The sequence below is a fragment of the Tasmannia lanceolata genome, unplaced genomic scaffold (assembly GCF_043159265.1).
Source record: "Tasmannia lanceolata isolate RefF3 unplaced genomic scaffold, GAP_Taslan_0.1 ptg000013l, whole genome shotgun sequence".
Classification (NCBI taxonomy): domain Eukaryota; kingdom Viridiplantae; phylum Streptophyta; class Magnoliopsida; order Canellales; family Winteraceae; genus Tasmannia; species Tasmannia lanceolata.
Window position 1 is genome coordinate 9,358,973 of NW_027518690.1, and position 16,448 is coordinate 9,375,420.

The window sequence follows — 16,448 nt, forward strand, 5'->3', positions numbered from 1 at the left end:
CCCCATAAAACATGACAAAGAGTTTCTAGAACACCGGAAAATTCAAAGATGAAAGTGATGGAATGCCATGAAGCTTTCAAGGACTCTTCCATAGTTCCATGTAGGGAAACGATCGCCTCCTTGAGCTTATAGCTCAGCTCCACACTTTTAACTCAACCTCCACTCAACGAAATGTGTAATGATCCCAAAAAAGTGCTTTCTATAGGCTCGACCAATCCAAGCAGAACTCTATATCACACAGTAAGATGCAGAGACATTGAAATTAAGAAACATCAAGTTGCAATACAGGAATTGAATGTAACAGTTTCTTAATTTCAATGTCTCCGCATCTTACTATGTAGGAACTGAATGTAACAATCTTATTCTCAATGTCTCTACATCTTACTGTGTAGGAACTGAATGTAACAATTCATGTCGAATAGTTTTTGGATCCATTAGAACTAGAAGAATTCTTAAGAAGGCAACTCATGCATTTAGGCAGAATCTCCAAAAGAAAATTCGTGAAAGAGCCTCTGAATTCAAATTCTGATAAAGTACAGACTCAGATCCAGTGGAATTTGTTAAACAACTCTATGTTGACTTTTATTTTAAAAAACAAAAGTTCTTTATAATTCAAAATTTACAAGAGAGGATTCTATTTTGTCGTTTTGTGGTTTGTCCTTTAGGACTAAATTTATGCTTTTGAATGTCTCTCCCAAAATTTGAACTTCCCTCCAAAAAGGCTAATTCCTTGTGAAAACATTTAGTCCAAGATGGGAAGTTTATGTGGAAAAGAGTGTCCATATATATACTTCCACTCTCATTGTCTTGTGCATGAGAAAGTGGAAAAAGAGAGACCATCACGCATGGGTGGCCCGGTGGCCTAGACCATACCGCAAGCGCCGCCCGGCTCGGCCCGACCGCGCGCTTTGGCCCAAATCTCTTCTTTTATTTTTTCTTTTTTCTTCTAATATTTTTCTTAAAAAATAATAATTTTGTTACCGTTTGGAAACGTCTCCACGTGCTTAGTGGGTTGTTTAGGAAACATTAATTATGCAATAAGTATTGTAACGTTTCGATTCCCAACAGAGTCTTTCCTTTCTATTAAAATAGGATTTAGAGAAAGGAAAATCTATCCCAAGCGTAAAGTCTTCCTCTCTTCTCGTTCTTCTCCCTTTTTGCTTTCTGCAACTATTGTTTTTCTGCAAAGCTTTCTGATCAAGGCATTTTTGGCACTAATAAGCAAGTTCTAAGCCATCCGGGTTGTGTGAGTGCACACCCCTGGAGCGAGAGTTATTGTATCCTGAAGGCATACGCCGAGATGCCCATCTGCACCGTTGATTCGTCATAGTGGGGGTGAGATTTGCCTTAAGGACAGCGAACATCCTTCGTGCCTCAACTCGATAAGTCATTTCTTCTTCTGTTTTGTCTGCAGATTAATTATTGATGGTTTCTACCATCTGTTCATATCAGTTCATCTTCTGTGGAGCTGTATTGGTATATTTCGTATCCCAAAAATTACAGATTACAATACTATTTTCTAACACTCTATACAAGTGCAAGTTTTCTCAGTGCTAAATTAGATTAGATCCTACAAGAGGGCCCGGCTTTAGAGTTGAGAAACTGTTAAGCAGGAGAAAGGGTAAGGGAAAAGCAAGATGATACAATACTTTCATATTTGTAGTTTTGGCTCTAATGGTAGGCCACAAAGATAAAATTGGCAGGAGGATCGGAAAAGAATTAGGATCCTTTTATAGAAATTGCCCTGATACCAATTTTAATGTGGATCAGAGGCGGGTCAGCAGTAGACGAAGAATTCCATGGAATTTCTAAAAATTAAAAAAATGAAAACACTAGTTTCATGAAGAAAAATGAGGAAAATGTGAGTTAAATCCATCGAATTAATATGCATACAACATTGAAGGGCAAATAGAAGAGAAGGAAAAATAATCTACTTGAAATGTAAAGTAGAAAGATAGAGAGGGAAAGTACATCCTTACAGTCGAGGAGCTCTCCTTACTCTCCTCCACATCTTCCCCTCAAAGACACCAAGAACTTTCCCCAAAGAGGCTGGAAATTCTCCTCAGCCTTGGCTAGAAAACACTCAATTATCTATAGTTAATAGCTCATGTTCTCTCTCTCTCTCTCTCTAGAACAAATATCATGAAAGTCCAGATGAATTGTCGTGATTAGTTGATATTAACTATTTAATGAATCCCATGTCTTTTATAACAAGCAAAAGATTTTACTGTAATAAGCACTAAGTTGTTAATATGAAATAAGCAAAATTAATTCTTTTAGGCCATTTTTGGATAGCAGGAATTTTCAGGAAAAGTTTGGAAAAGAATTTTTTTTTCCAAAATTTCCTCATTTTCTGGTGTTTGGTTACACATGAAAAAGTAACTAGAACCGCTTCAGTTCAAGTTTTATTTAGATGAACCTTCAATTTATAATAATATTCCTCTAAATCATTCATAATCACAACATTTCTGATGCAGGGCATCTTGCTTTCCAATTTTACCATTCGGTATTAGGAAGTTACCATTTCAATCATTGCCTAAAAGATATCAGTTTCATTTTACCAAGTTAGCAACCATGGCAATAAGTGCCAAGTGCCAATCCGTGGGATTTAGATTTAGGAAACTAGCCTTTCTTAGTTTAATAATTTAGCAGATTAAAAGCAGCATTTGAAACCATGAGTGCAGCTACCCAAATTAAAAGCAGCATGCCCAAATATAATAGTAGAATATTCAATTTTGAACAGGATTACGGTGTGGGGTAGGGCTAGAGCAATCCCCATTCCCGCTCTTGGGAATTTTTTTCAATCCCAGTCCCCGTCTCGCTTAAACCGAGGAATCCCCCTGTTCTGCGGTTTTTTAACTGCCAACCTACATGGAAGATGGGTCAAACACGCAATTAAGGTAAAAGGGAGTCTAAGGTTTGCACAGGTAAGCTACCTATGCAAACTCACTTATTCAGGTGTAATTCATGAGGTAAGTCGGCCATGTCGAATTAATGAGGTATGTCCCACAATATGGAGTCAAGATCGTCGTTTAGCTTCCACTCTCGCTAAAAAACCCTAACCATATGTCATTTTTGGTTTATTTTTCTTTTGGTTCCTTTTGTTTCGGAGAATCAAAAACTGGTATAACTGTTTTTGGGGAAATGATTGCAGCACAACTATGTTTTGATCATGGTTTAAAATTTCGGTTTCGGTAACCGTTTTGGACCCCACTGAAAACCGAAATTTCGGACAGAACCGAAATTCTGTAACACTATTTTTTTTTAATAAATATTGGCATTTAATCAAAATTTCGATTTTGGTCCCCTCGGATTTTGGTCGAAATTTAAAACCATGGTTTTGATACATGCGCTCATATATCTTGTCTTTTAGCATTTAATTGTCAGGTAAGTGCTTTTTTAGGACAGTTAAAACCCTTTTATACATATCTTTAAATATAAAAGACAAGAAACATGAGCTGTCTTGTATCAAAAGATGTGTGTTTTGAAATCATTTCCCCTTTTTTATAATCCCTTTGTGTTTTTTTTTCGGTAAAGCGTTTGTAAGATGCAAAGCTCTCACTCTTCCACAGAGAATATAATAATAGTAATAGCAGAAATTTATTATTATTTTATTTTTTTGGAGATGATATGCGCCCCCCCGTTTTGAAGTGAATTGTGGCAGACTTTAACGCTTTTTTATGTCAAATCACATTAACAGAGAGGCGCATAATCCTACAGGACGGTGAAAAATCATCTCCCTTTTTTTTCGTGGGGTTGATAAATTCACCAATAAAACCCCTATCCGCCCCCTTTCCGATTGTGAAGTTCAGTCTCTTTCTATTTTGTGCTATTTTTTTCTCTAGAGCCCATTAAGAGCATAGACAATGCATCAGCAATAGATTTCCCCTGTTGGGATTAGATGTAGACCTTGTTTTCGCCCGCAGTGGTTCTTCTTTTATTTTCTTTTTTGAAATTCAAATGCCCAGTTTTTAGATATTGGATTTTGGGTTGAGCTGGTAACTGTATGTCCAACACTGGACGTGATCACGTTGACCGGTCAAATTTTATCTGCCCGTAAGGTTGATCTCGGGCGGCCAGTAGGGAGTCCTCTGGCTATTGATATTGTGACATTGCGCTGTGGACCCCGATCCGAGATAGGCGGCGAGGGAACGGGTCCCTAACACCATCTGGATCATCCACGTGTGAAGGAGAGCTCTACCAAGGAACTCTCAAAACGGATGCCACCCTCATAGCATAGCACGAGTGGTGATATAAAAAGAAAGAGATATGTCTCGATCCGGAACCGAGGTTCGAAACCGAGACATACCTGAAATAAACTCAGAGTCGCCATCCATGGATATGCCATGGAACCCTAAAATCAAATCCTCTGTGCAATGGATAACCAGAAATATATATGGGTTCGTGCCTAGTTACGAATGGGGAAGGTCTGAGAGCACCCCCAATTCGTCCGAGTGCAAGCACTTGGTCTCTTATGCCATTTTTAGTAACTCTAAAGAAGTTTGAATAAAAATCATGTGAAATGGGAACAATCCTCAGGACTCGTCTACCTAAGCATGCATTTCCTGAGGATAAAAATAATAAACACATAAAATAAAATGAAAGATGTGTCACCTAAGCATAGCTAGGTTATGAGTGACAAGCCTAATGGGTGTCTAAATTCTGATGTGCAAACACATGCAAGCTATAGCTAAAGGTATAGGATCAGTACTAAAAAGTAACAAAACATATCAAATCATACAATAATTACACAACAAATCCTAAGACTCTAAATTATTAGCCTGAGTCCTCGGATGGTCTGGTATTCATCCAAAGAAGCCTACGTATCCCCGCCTCCACGAGAATCAAGGCAACGTAGTTCTTCGCGCCTATTCTAAGCTAGGATGCCTAAGACACCTAGACCTCTATCCTAGACTCGATCTAAAAGACCGGACTAGTTATTAAAGTTTCTTGTACGATTATTTAACTTTCAGTGAATTGTGGATTTTAGGACACCCTATATGCCCTAACTAAATGCAGATTAGCCCTAGGCTAATGCAGGTGGTTCCTACAACCTATGTGTAACTAGGCTGTATTCCCTAAGGAAAATAAATGGTTGACTAACGCATCCTATTCTAGTCATCAGTCGGCGATGTGGATCGCCAACTGACCCGACGGAGGCGCTCCTATAACTCTAGGACAAACCCTTAACTCTAAAACAAACACAAACAAGCACACAACAAATCAAAGACAAACTCCCTAACTCTAAAACTCTCTATCTAGGACAAACTCTTAACTCTAGGGGAAGATTTTGTTGAAAACAAGGTTTTGAAGAAAAATGGTTAAAACATTTATTTACAAAGTTTGGCTGGACTTGGGATGTAAATCCCAAGCTGCACTACGTACCTCGTGGAAGAGGATCAAGCCAACGTAGTTCGAAACGAACTCTCAAACTAACAAACACTTACAGCAAATCAACTATTTTTTATGTTTTAAGTTTCTAATGTTTTTGAGATTTTTAATGATTTCAATGCTTATGGATTTTAAAATTTCTGATGTTTTCACCCTTTTGGCCAAAGACCGGAGGGAATATACAAAGCAAAACCCTAGGGCCAAACCGTAGGGTGAATAAGGGAAACTATGCTCTAATAATACCATTATAAGAGCAAATGAGTCAAAGACTCTCTAATAACAGCACAAAGGAAGCAACCGAGTCAAAGACTCTCTAATAAGAGCAACTGAAGGATAAATGAGTCAAAGACTCTCTAATAAAAGCAACTAAATGATAAATGAGTCAAAGACTCCAATAACACTGCAAATGAAACTATTGAGTCAAAGACTTTCTAAAAAAATGGAAGCACGAGTCAAAGACTCCAATGACACCAACTAAAAGATAAATGAGTCAAAGACTCTCTAAAGGAAAAGAAACACGAGTCAAAGACTCCAATAACACCAACTAAAAGATAAATGAGTCAAAGTCTCTCTAAAAGAGATGAAAACACGAGTCAAAGACTCCACTAAAACCAACTAAAGGATATATGAGTCAAAGACTCTCTAAAAGAGATGGAAACACGAGTCAAAGACTCCACTGATAACAACTAAAGACAGATGAGTCAAAGACTCTCTAAAAGAGATGGAAATACGAGTCAAAGACTCCACTGATAACAACTAAAGACAGATGACTCCCTAATAACATCAATAAAGATCAAATGAGTCAAAGACTCCCCCGATAACATCACCACACAAACGAATGATTCAAAGGCTCTCTAGATGAGGCAAGGCATGCCTCCTATGGGTACATCATTTATCAAAATCAAAGCAACCTCCCTGAGGTTAAGCTAAAAGGAGAAAAGCTTGCCTCCAAAGGAGGATTGCCTAACGAGACAAAGTATGTCTCCTAAAACAGGTTCTAGTATCTAAAGAAGTCTAGAAGACTGCACTAGCCCATTAAGAGAGCAGAAAAGAGCTACTAGGCAATCTCAAATTACCATTCAAATCTTATATAAACAAATCAAGTACTAAGCAAAGAAGAATTTACAACTAAAGAATGCACAATCTGCAAGAATAGCAATCATAAAATGATAAACAACATTAATTAGTCCAGACCAGCCGCTGGATAGCCTAATAAAGTAAACACAATATTCAAACACTTCAAAGCCAACCACAAACCCCGATACGGGGACTCCAATAAAATCAGATGATGCCAAAGTAATCATCTGATATCAAATACACATGATAATATTTCTATATCCCGCCTTGAAATCAAACAGTACTCATGTCGATAATATCGAATAGAGTAGTCATCTGATCTCCTTCTTCCTATTAAACAATTTATTTAAATGAAAAGGAATGAGTATAATAAGCTTTCAAGATATACTTACCTGAACAGTCCATTCATCTTCAGAACCTAACTCAAAACTTAACATGAAAGAAGAAGATTAAATTTTCAACAAATTATACAAATGCATGCAATGATATTTCTGATTTTTATAAATTTTGGTGCATAACAAGGGGCATCAACTTGTGCAGATTCAAGTGCAAAAACGGTGAGCCATAAAACACAAAGACGGGCTTCAATATGAGGCTAAGTAAGTCTTCTAAAAATGGGAACCCTCAAATGAGACAAGGCTTGTCTCCAAATAGGGGCTCCACAAATGAGGCAAGGCATGCCTCCTAGGGGTACACTATCTGTCAAAACAAGGCAACCATCCTGAGGGTAGGCTCTAATGGGACATAGCCTGTCTCCTAGGGCGGAGGGCTCTAGATAACTCTTTCATTGCCCAGAGAAGGGTTTTTTTTTAAAAAAAAAATGGTTAAAAGAAAACCAAAAGGTGGGAATGATTCAATATATGATTTTTGACTTGCTAGCAAGCTCAAAACATCCCAAACACTCATTAAAATTGAATAGAGCGCATATGGTCCATGATTTTCAAGAAATGGCACAGTTATGTCATATAATGTGAAAAATGCAACTTTGAACTGAATTTTAGACCCCTCAAACATCAAAACCATCAAAAACTCTACCAATCAAAATTGTAGATCTCAGCATGAATGACATTCTCTCAGTTGACCAGTTCGTTCGGATCTGGCCAGAAGTGGCCGGAAAATGGCCTCTTCCGATCCATCGCCATTAAAAGACATATTAGTGTTTTAACTGAAAGTTCGGGCTCAGTTTTGACACTTAAAACATCGCTTCTGGAAAAATTCACTCAAGGACAAAGTATTAGAAAATCTTGTGAAGAACATTTTTTCTTTGTATGGCTTCGGACGAAACAGATCTGGAATAGCCTAAAAATGACCAGCAAGCTGCTGTTGCAGAAATGACAGTTTTTTTAGAAAAAATGAAGCTTGCAAGTCGTTTTTGACATATTAAAAAGCATTTATGGAAACATTTGCTCAATAAGACAGTTTTTGGAAACCGTATAACAAACACTTTTCCAGTTGACAGTTTCGAACAATTCCGATCAGAAGCAGCCCAAAAATTACTCGATACGAAATCAGCTCATGGTTTAAACGAGCATAACTCTCATCTTTTGGCCAAATTTGGGCCGCCATATGTCGAACTGACCGGCTTAACGAGATCTACAAGATTGATGATATTTGCTTTTAAAAGTTTTGAGCATTTGAGGTCGAAAAATGAAAAATTCAGAACTAAGGATCACTATACCTATGAGAACACATACACATTCAGACACATACATCTATTTATAGACATGCGCATATATATCTTCTCACATACATTCTCATTCAAACACATAGTCACAAGCTCACGTTTACATGCATGCAAACAAGTGCACATCCACATACATCTTAGTGATACCATTACTTATCCATGATGTACTCATACAATCTCTATGGAGTAAATTTTTGTGCTAGACAGAGACTGATTTCATAGGCTGAATTACAAGTAACCGGGCTGATTCCATAGCAGAGAACATATCCAAAACACAAATTTCTGAATTTGGATTCTTATTAATCGACTTTGAGTTTGTTGGAATCGTAAATTAATATCGGATCCAAAAAACTCAAGATCAACCCAAAGATTCTTATTTCTAATTCATATTAATCAAAGTTCTTATTTCTTTTCTCTTTTCAAACCCTTGTTTTAGGGTTCCTAGATGTTCATATCGTTCTTAGATCGAAAATCTTACCTTAGTTCGCGGCTTCGACTTCGAAATCGCGATCTCCTCGGTCTTCTCCTTCTCTTTTTCTGATTTCTATCTCTAGGGCTTAACAAAACGTTTATGATTTGTTTAGCCACAAAAAGATGTATTTATAGGCTTTATTAGGAAGTCCTATTCTGAGTCAACTTCAAATGGACAAAAACACCCCTTTTTAAAAGAGGGAGACAAAAATTTAGAAGGGGGGTATTTTGGGTATTTACAAGAGGAGAGGAGTGGCTCGTTAGGGGGACTTTCACGAAAAATAGTGGCTCCATAAAAGTTGGGTTTAGAATCGCCACATCCCAATAAAATGGGTTACTTAAATCGAACTACATCTTCGGTATTTTTCAGTTTTATCATTCTCTACACCTAAAAAATGGGGCGAAGAATGGTTGTTTTACGTACCCCATACTTCTTCTTCTTCTTCTCCCCCCCCCCCCCCCCCCCCCCCTTTCTCTATTTCTCCCTCTGTACCTGATCTCCTTGTCCCTCTCGCCCTGATCTCTCTATTATTCTGGTTTTATTTCATAGTATCACCCACTGAATGAAGCGGTTTTTTCAGGTGGGCCCTTAAACGTTTCGGTGCATGCAAGGTTTACAGTCAGTGACGATAATCATTTTATATAAGATTACAACCAATGCCCAATATTGCTTTATTTTTCTATTTTACCATGTTTTAATCAATATGTAATTACAATAGGTTTTCATTTCTTTATCGTCAATAGTTTTAATGCTTCTTCAAATTAACAATTATCTTATCTTTTTCTCTATTGTCCCGTGCAACACATGGCTTGTTTTAATAGTATTCACATATACCCATTTTTGTATCACTTTTTTTTTCTCCCAAATGTATTAAAACGATCTATTCATTGAAAATATTTTTCATGTTTCTAGGACGTGCAGGGATTTCCATACAGTGTAGACATGACCATAACACAAATTGAAGATCCTGAGATGCATGTCTTCTTGATGGCCCAAGACCTAAATTGAATAAGCTAAAAAACCAAATCAAATTTACAAGTTGCAAAGAGAGGATGATGTTCTTGTCTTCTTGGATGACCCTGACAAAAATTGAATGACCTTTAAAATCAAACAGCTTAAGTTAAAGTATATAATAGAATCACCGTCTTTATTTCCTGTGTATTTCTTCAAATTTATCCAAACAAATTGAACAATCGACTTCTCACACTGTTACTGCTGAATACTGGATCGTGGGCAATTTTATCACCTTGTAGGCACTCATGAGTTGATCCCGATACTTAGCGGCAAAGTAGATAAGGAACACCCCAAAAAACACAATTATTTAAAGAATGTCAATAGAAATAAAACTACAGGAAAAAGAAGTAAAACATACCTCGCAACTTTGTTCATGGACCAAGCATGATAAGACAAATGGCCCTTATAATCTAACAATAAGTAAAACTTACCTCACAAATTCTTCTTCTTCTTATTCTCTCCCTCCCCCGCCGCCGCCGCCCTCCCCCCCCCCCCCCCCCCCCCCCGCTGTCTTCTGCCTCCCTTTATAATATTTCTTATTTCCACATTTTCTCTCTTCTGTTTTACATCATTTTCAAACATTGCAATCTCTTCCTCCTCCTCTATCATTTTGTTTTAATTGCAGTGGAAATGGCAGATGCTTCGATGGAGACACATCAACATGATCTGGAGCTTCTATATGAAGCTACGCCCACTATGTAATAGTGGGCCCCATATGTGAAGGATCTTGACCTTCCATCTGACGTTAGATATCCAGGTGGTTAGCAATCAAATGCAACCCCGCGAATGATCTATTAAGCAATTAATGGTTCTATTTTAGGTACTCGGAGAAATCATATGCCTTTAGTTAAATATCTACAAAAAAGAGTTGTTGGGGAGGGTATTTAGGGAATGGAAAAGATTTAAACAATGAAAATTCCAAAATACCCCCCAAAAAAGAGTTGTTGGGGTGGTTAATTCAAGATTTTATGAAAATATATGTTTTGGACGAAAATACCCCACAAACTAGCCGTTTGAAACAACTTTTGGGGGGTATTTTCGCATTTTCCTAAAAAAAATGCATTTTCTAAATTGGAACCAGGCTCGCAGGCCATGCCGTACCAGCTGTGCCGTGGTAGGCCATGCTGTGCCGTGCCGGCCCGCTGGGCCACCCAACCAGGCCCGGCCCGCGACTTCATGCCGGGCCGGCACGGCACGCTCACTGTAGCTATTCGTGTCGTGCCTTGCCGGGCCGCGGGCCTGCACGGCCCGTTTGCCACCTTGATATTATGGGATTGGAGACACAAATAATTGGGCCCACCAACTTTTTATCACCACAAAATGGACCTATAACCAAACCTACCTTAGAGTACTTGTAGTGGAAATGCCATGGCCAAAAACTACCTATGAGATACATCTTGATCCGGAGACACAAGCTTCGAAATCAAGACGTACTCAAAACTATGAAAGAGTCGCCATCCAGGCAAGTCGGCCTTGGAACCGATAAGATACTCTGTTGCAATGGATAACCAGAGATAACAAAGGTCCGTGCCTGGTTACGAGTTAGGAAGGTAGGCATCCAACTCGCCCGAGCGCACCCGGTTTCTTATGCCATTTTTATTATTTTCGAAGAATTTTGAGCTCAAATCATGTGAAATGGGAACAGGCGTCTCTGAGAAAACGTCTACCTAAGCATGCATGACCCAGGGATGGGCAAAGAAAGCGCACAAATCATAACTCATCACATCTAATCCTAACTCAACACATCTAAGAAAGCAGTAAACAACCACATGCACAGCTACAGCTAAGCAGATAATGACAGATATGATGAGATAAGCAGGAAAAGCAGTAAAGAACTATATCTAAGCAGATAATCAAGATAAGATGAATGAATAAATGCTACAGCTAAGAATGTGAAACTGCACAAGAGATGTATCTAAAGAGTAAACACTTGTGATAATGAAGTAAGCACACTAACATGCACCTAACTACGCAGAAGATAATGCTAAGCAGTAAATAACGAAAGTAGTAGAATAAATACACTAGCATGCAGGAGATAATGTTAAGAAAATAGTAACTAATCACATGCTAGAAAAGTAAGCAAGCTGAAAGTAAACACAAAAGAAACCAAAGACAAACACGCAATAAACTAAAAGATGCAAGGAAATGAAGAAATCAGAAAATCGACGGTATGTGATGACCAAAATTGCCAAGGAAAAGAAAATGGGACATACGATAGGCTCAGGGAGTGATTCTAAAGGAATCAAGCACAGCGATCCTGATCCGCTAAAGATCGGACAAATCTCGCGATCGTCATAGCCTATTGTCATGCTCAGCGAGGACAATCCTTGTGAAGGGGTCACGCTACGTCGGCGCCTGTCCCAAAACCAGAGAAAACGTCGGAAAACCGATGAAAACTGAAAAACCATGATCAAAATCGAAAATTGAATAAAAAGAGGGCTCCGAGTGACTTGGCAATCACCATCCTTGCCAATTTTTAGTTTTTGAATTTTTTAGTTTTTTTTTTTTGCTTTAAAAGGTTTGAAAAGGTTTTATTTAAAATGTTTGAAAATATTTATTTACAAAGTTTGAAAAAATTTATCAAAAAGGTTTTGAAAAGATTTATTTACAAAGTTTGACTGGACTTGGGATGACGGTCTCAAGCTGCCTACGTACCCTGAGGAAAGGGATCAAGCCAACGTAGTTCGAAACAGCTTTTCGAAAAACATTTTGGTGTTTTTTAAGTTTTTTTTTTGTTTTTTTGGACTTTTGTTATTTGATTTTTATGTTTTTTATCCCTTTCGATTAAATAAGGGTTCTGGCTCAGGAGATCGCCGTCCGTCGTTGCCCGAATCCGAAGGAGATGTTTCCGAAATCGATGGAATCCCGAAACTCGAATGGGATCCTAAAAAGAACATATAGGGGGTAACCCCAAAGAACTGAGGTAGATCTAGAAAAACGAAAATGATCTCGAAAATCCCAAAGAAGCGCGAAACTGAGAAGATCATATGAACACTATGAAGATCCTAAAAACTGAGGCAAAGTATGAAGGATAATCAAGAAGAAGTGATAAAGGGTTCGTCAATCAAGAAGAAGTGATAAAGGGTTCGTCGCCTTGACTGACTTCTTGGTTATAGAGTGAGGCCTAATTTACAACCGAGCACCACAACCCATACTAAACAGAACTCATCCCTTTCCAAAATGAAAACACGAACAGTTGAGAAGGACCGAATTAGGCTATATCCCTGTTTCTCAAACAAGATCGAAGGTGGGTATCAAGAGAAATCCGGGTTTGGGATTGAAATCTATTTCTGTACATAACAGGAACAACCTAAAATGATCAGATCACACTCCGACGACCCAACAGAGCAAACCCACATTATTTGAAGAGCGAATGACTTAGGTATACACCCTTGGATATTTTAGCAAAGTAAGCTCATGCTATTCAATGACCAAACACAGACATTAAAAAAAGTTCCAAAGAACAAAGAACCTAATCCATGGCCTTTAGAGCTTAAGAAGCAAGTAGACATCGAAACCGAGTTGAAGAACAGGGCCTCTGACCCATGCTCTGTAAATTTTCGAAATCAAATGAGAAACCATTGACAAAAGAGCCTCTGACCCCTATGGAAATTGACAAAGAAAGCTAACACATGATTTCAATTTGAGAGCAAAGCATTTCTATGTAAAAGGGATTCCAAGCATTCAATGAGGAGCCATTGGCGAAATAAAGGTAGAAATGCATGCACTGAATTTGTTGAACAGGAAGAACATCATCAAATCTATGGGTAATCGCAATATTACTATCATTCATGGGTTCGGGTAAAAGAAATCAAACCAAAGTCTGTGAACCATAATATATTATTAAAAATTGATGTCCCATAGCTCACTACAATCTGATGATCAAGAGCACAAACTAGAGAGGTAGGGGAAAACCAAAGGCAACGCAAATGGGTTCTCCAACTAATAGCAAGTGGATTAATTACATTCACCAACACAAGGTAGTATCGAAATTATCAACTGAGGGACCCTTATAAGCGCTACCCTGTTGTGATGATTGCATAATTCTTTGCTTTCTTTAGACCCCTAGCATATGAAGGAAATTACTAAAATGCTGAAATTCATGAGCTAGGAATCATGAAGATAAAGATTAATCATCAGGCGTGGAGAGATAAAAGGAACGCCATGAGATGAGCCAATTGATAGATTTCCAACTAAACAATAAAGAAAATCATCATCTGAAGATGACTACCATAAGCTCAAGCTTGCAAATCAAGGGGCATTGAATCATGAAACACCAAGAATAGAGGTGACAAAAAAAAGAAAACATGAGAACAGAATTTCGAGAAATAAGTCCAAAGAATTTTCAGAGATCACAATTAAACTTCAAAACTCAACGAGACAACCAATCCCTACTGTAAATTCTGACCAAAGTGCTTAAGAGGGTGAGAAATTACCTGAGCTGGCGTAGGTACTTTTTTAATTTTCCGTTGCCGGTGTCGATATTGGGCGAAACAGCGTTAATGAAATCCGAAATTGATGGCTCCTTCTCCCCTCTTCTGTACTCCTCTACAAGCTCTTTTAAAAGAAAAAAGAAATACAAATCAAGTTGATTGTTCCCCTTTTTCCGAAATTGATATGGAGGAGGGTTTCCTGATTCGCGGGGTCTGTGACGGAGAAAATGATGGTGGTAGAGGTAGGAGGTGGCTATTGGTAGCTGGAGGGGTCGGCAATGGGGTTGGGACTAAATTATCGAAGGAGACAGAAAGGGGTTTTGATGGAAATGAGAAAATGGGGCTGACGTGGTGGAAAAGGGGTTATGTTGATGGCTGCCAAACCCTCTCCTCTTTCTCTTATTCACCGAACCCTAAAGACAAAGCTACTTTCCTTCAAACCCTCTTCTTCCTCCTCTAGAACCCTAAAGCCTGCAACCCTTTCCCCTTGGAACCCATTTCATTTCTTCTACTTCTTCCTTAAAACCCATATGAATTTCTACAGCAAAATTCAGAAAGAGAAAGAGATTGAAATGTTGGGTGGATAGAGGAGAAGATGTTGGTGGTGGAATCGAATTGAAATGGTGTGTTGAGATCTGGAGATGGAGATAGTGGAAATGGAGGTGGTGGTGGCGATGGTGATGTGAAGAACAATAAAAATGGTGGAGGAAACGATGGGTGGAAAGAGATGGCAGAAATGGAGGCTGTGGCCGCAAAGGGGCGATGGTGGAGAGATCTAGATGAGGGTTTGAGAAGTAGAGAAGAGTGAAAAATGGTGTTCGAGGAGGTGGTGGTGCCAAGGTGCAGATGGTGGTGGCGAGGGTGGAGCGGCCGAAGATGGGAGAGGTTGAAGAAGACCCATCTCTCTCTCTCTCTCTCTCTCTCTCTCTCTCTCTCTCTCTCTCTCTCTCTGCCTTTCTTTCTTGCTGATGAAGAGACCCCCTAAATCCCTCATCGTTTCTGCTTATATGAAAAAGGGGGGAATGCCCATTTCAGCACCCGCTTGTTTTGATAATTCCACCTTGTGTATGTCTTCTCCTCCTTTAATCATTTGTACATGGGGACTGATATTGGCACACCCTTAGTTTAAGCCACTCCCCTCTTCCTTTGTACAGCCCATTTTATAGAAAAAGTAAAATATTTGCTTCCTCCGTCCTCATCTGGACAGCCCTTTCTAGTGGGATTATGAATACTCTTTTTTATATTACAAGGGGGTAAGACAAACCCAAGTAAACAAAAATGATGTATTGACCCCTTTTCCTTTCTATAAACAACCCCCATTTAGGAGATTTTTGCCAATTTCCAAAGGGAGGGTGGTCTGGACAAAGAAGCCAAGTGATGAAAATATTGCAATATATTTAACCTATTATACTTGATGGGCATTGTTCCTTCAGCTGATTCACCCCCCTCTGCGCCAAAATGATATTTGATTTTCCATGCTTTGATTATTGCACTAACTGGCCTTGACTTTTCTACTTGATTGATTTGCAATTGATATCAACAGGTTCATGCTTTGGTAAGAGCACAAACTTAGTTTGTCTTTTGTCTGATTTTAACTTGAAAATGTACATTTGACTGCAGTTTAAATACCAAAAGACAAGATAAGTTAGTGAAAGTATCAAAGCGAGGTCGAGTCGGCATCATCTGCATTTGGAAGGTTTGTATAGAGGTGCCAAAACCAAAACTCAGGGATACTTTTGTAATTTTTCAATTTTCTTTCAAAAATGAAGAGAAAAGATTGGGGCAACTAAACAAAGGTACTTAATGAGAGTTTAGAGATTAATTGGGCTTCAATGAGACTTTGAGAATAATCTTGAAATGAGTATTTTTTGGGTTTATTTCGCACTCGGGTCGGTTCTTCGGGAATTTTGGAATTAGTTTCGGGACTTTATTCAATTTTGGGGAAAAGGGTCGGGTCAAAATGGGGTGTCTACACATGCATGTTTAGTAATGGCACACCCAATTTCTTTCTTGGGGCAGAGGAGAGGAGGAGTACGGTGAAGGTGTTCCAAACCCACCTTCTGCTCAAACCGTGGGAGGAAGAGGGGAAACAATATATCAGAGAAATGTATTGAAGGAGCAAACCCACGTTAGATTTCCCACTTTCCAGAGCCAGAAAACCCTCCTCTTTGAAATGCTTAGATTATACCAACTTCTCATCTTCAGCTCAGAGGTTTTCCAGAACCCTCCTCTTTGAAATGCGTTGATTCTACCAAATCCTCCCCATTTCCTTTTCTCTCCTTTCTCTGAATCCCATCAAACCCTGCATACTTTTGAACATCCAGTACTTATTGTCTCTCCCTAAAGTACAACTCTCTCCCTCTCCAACATCAGCAGT

The 16,448-nt window shown here is 38.7% G+C and overlaps 1 long non-coding RNA gene across 1 annotated transcript in view; it reads right to left on the reverse strand.

Moving 5' to 3' along the window:
- LOC143890783 (uncharacterized) overlaps positions 1–15,031 on the reverse strand; it is a 71,264-nt gene extending 56,233 nt beyond the window's left edge. The window contains exon 1 of the long non-coding RNA XR_013255246.1: positions 14,075–15,031. This is a non-coding gene — a long non-coding RNA (uncharacterized LOC143890783). The remainder of the gene's footprint in view (positions 1–14,074) is intronic.
- Between the last annotated feature and the right edge of the window lie 1,417 nt (positions 15,032–16,448).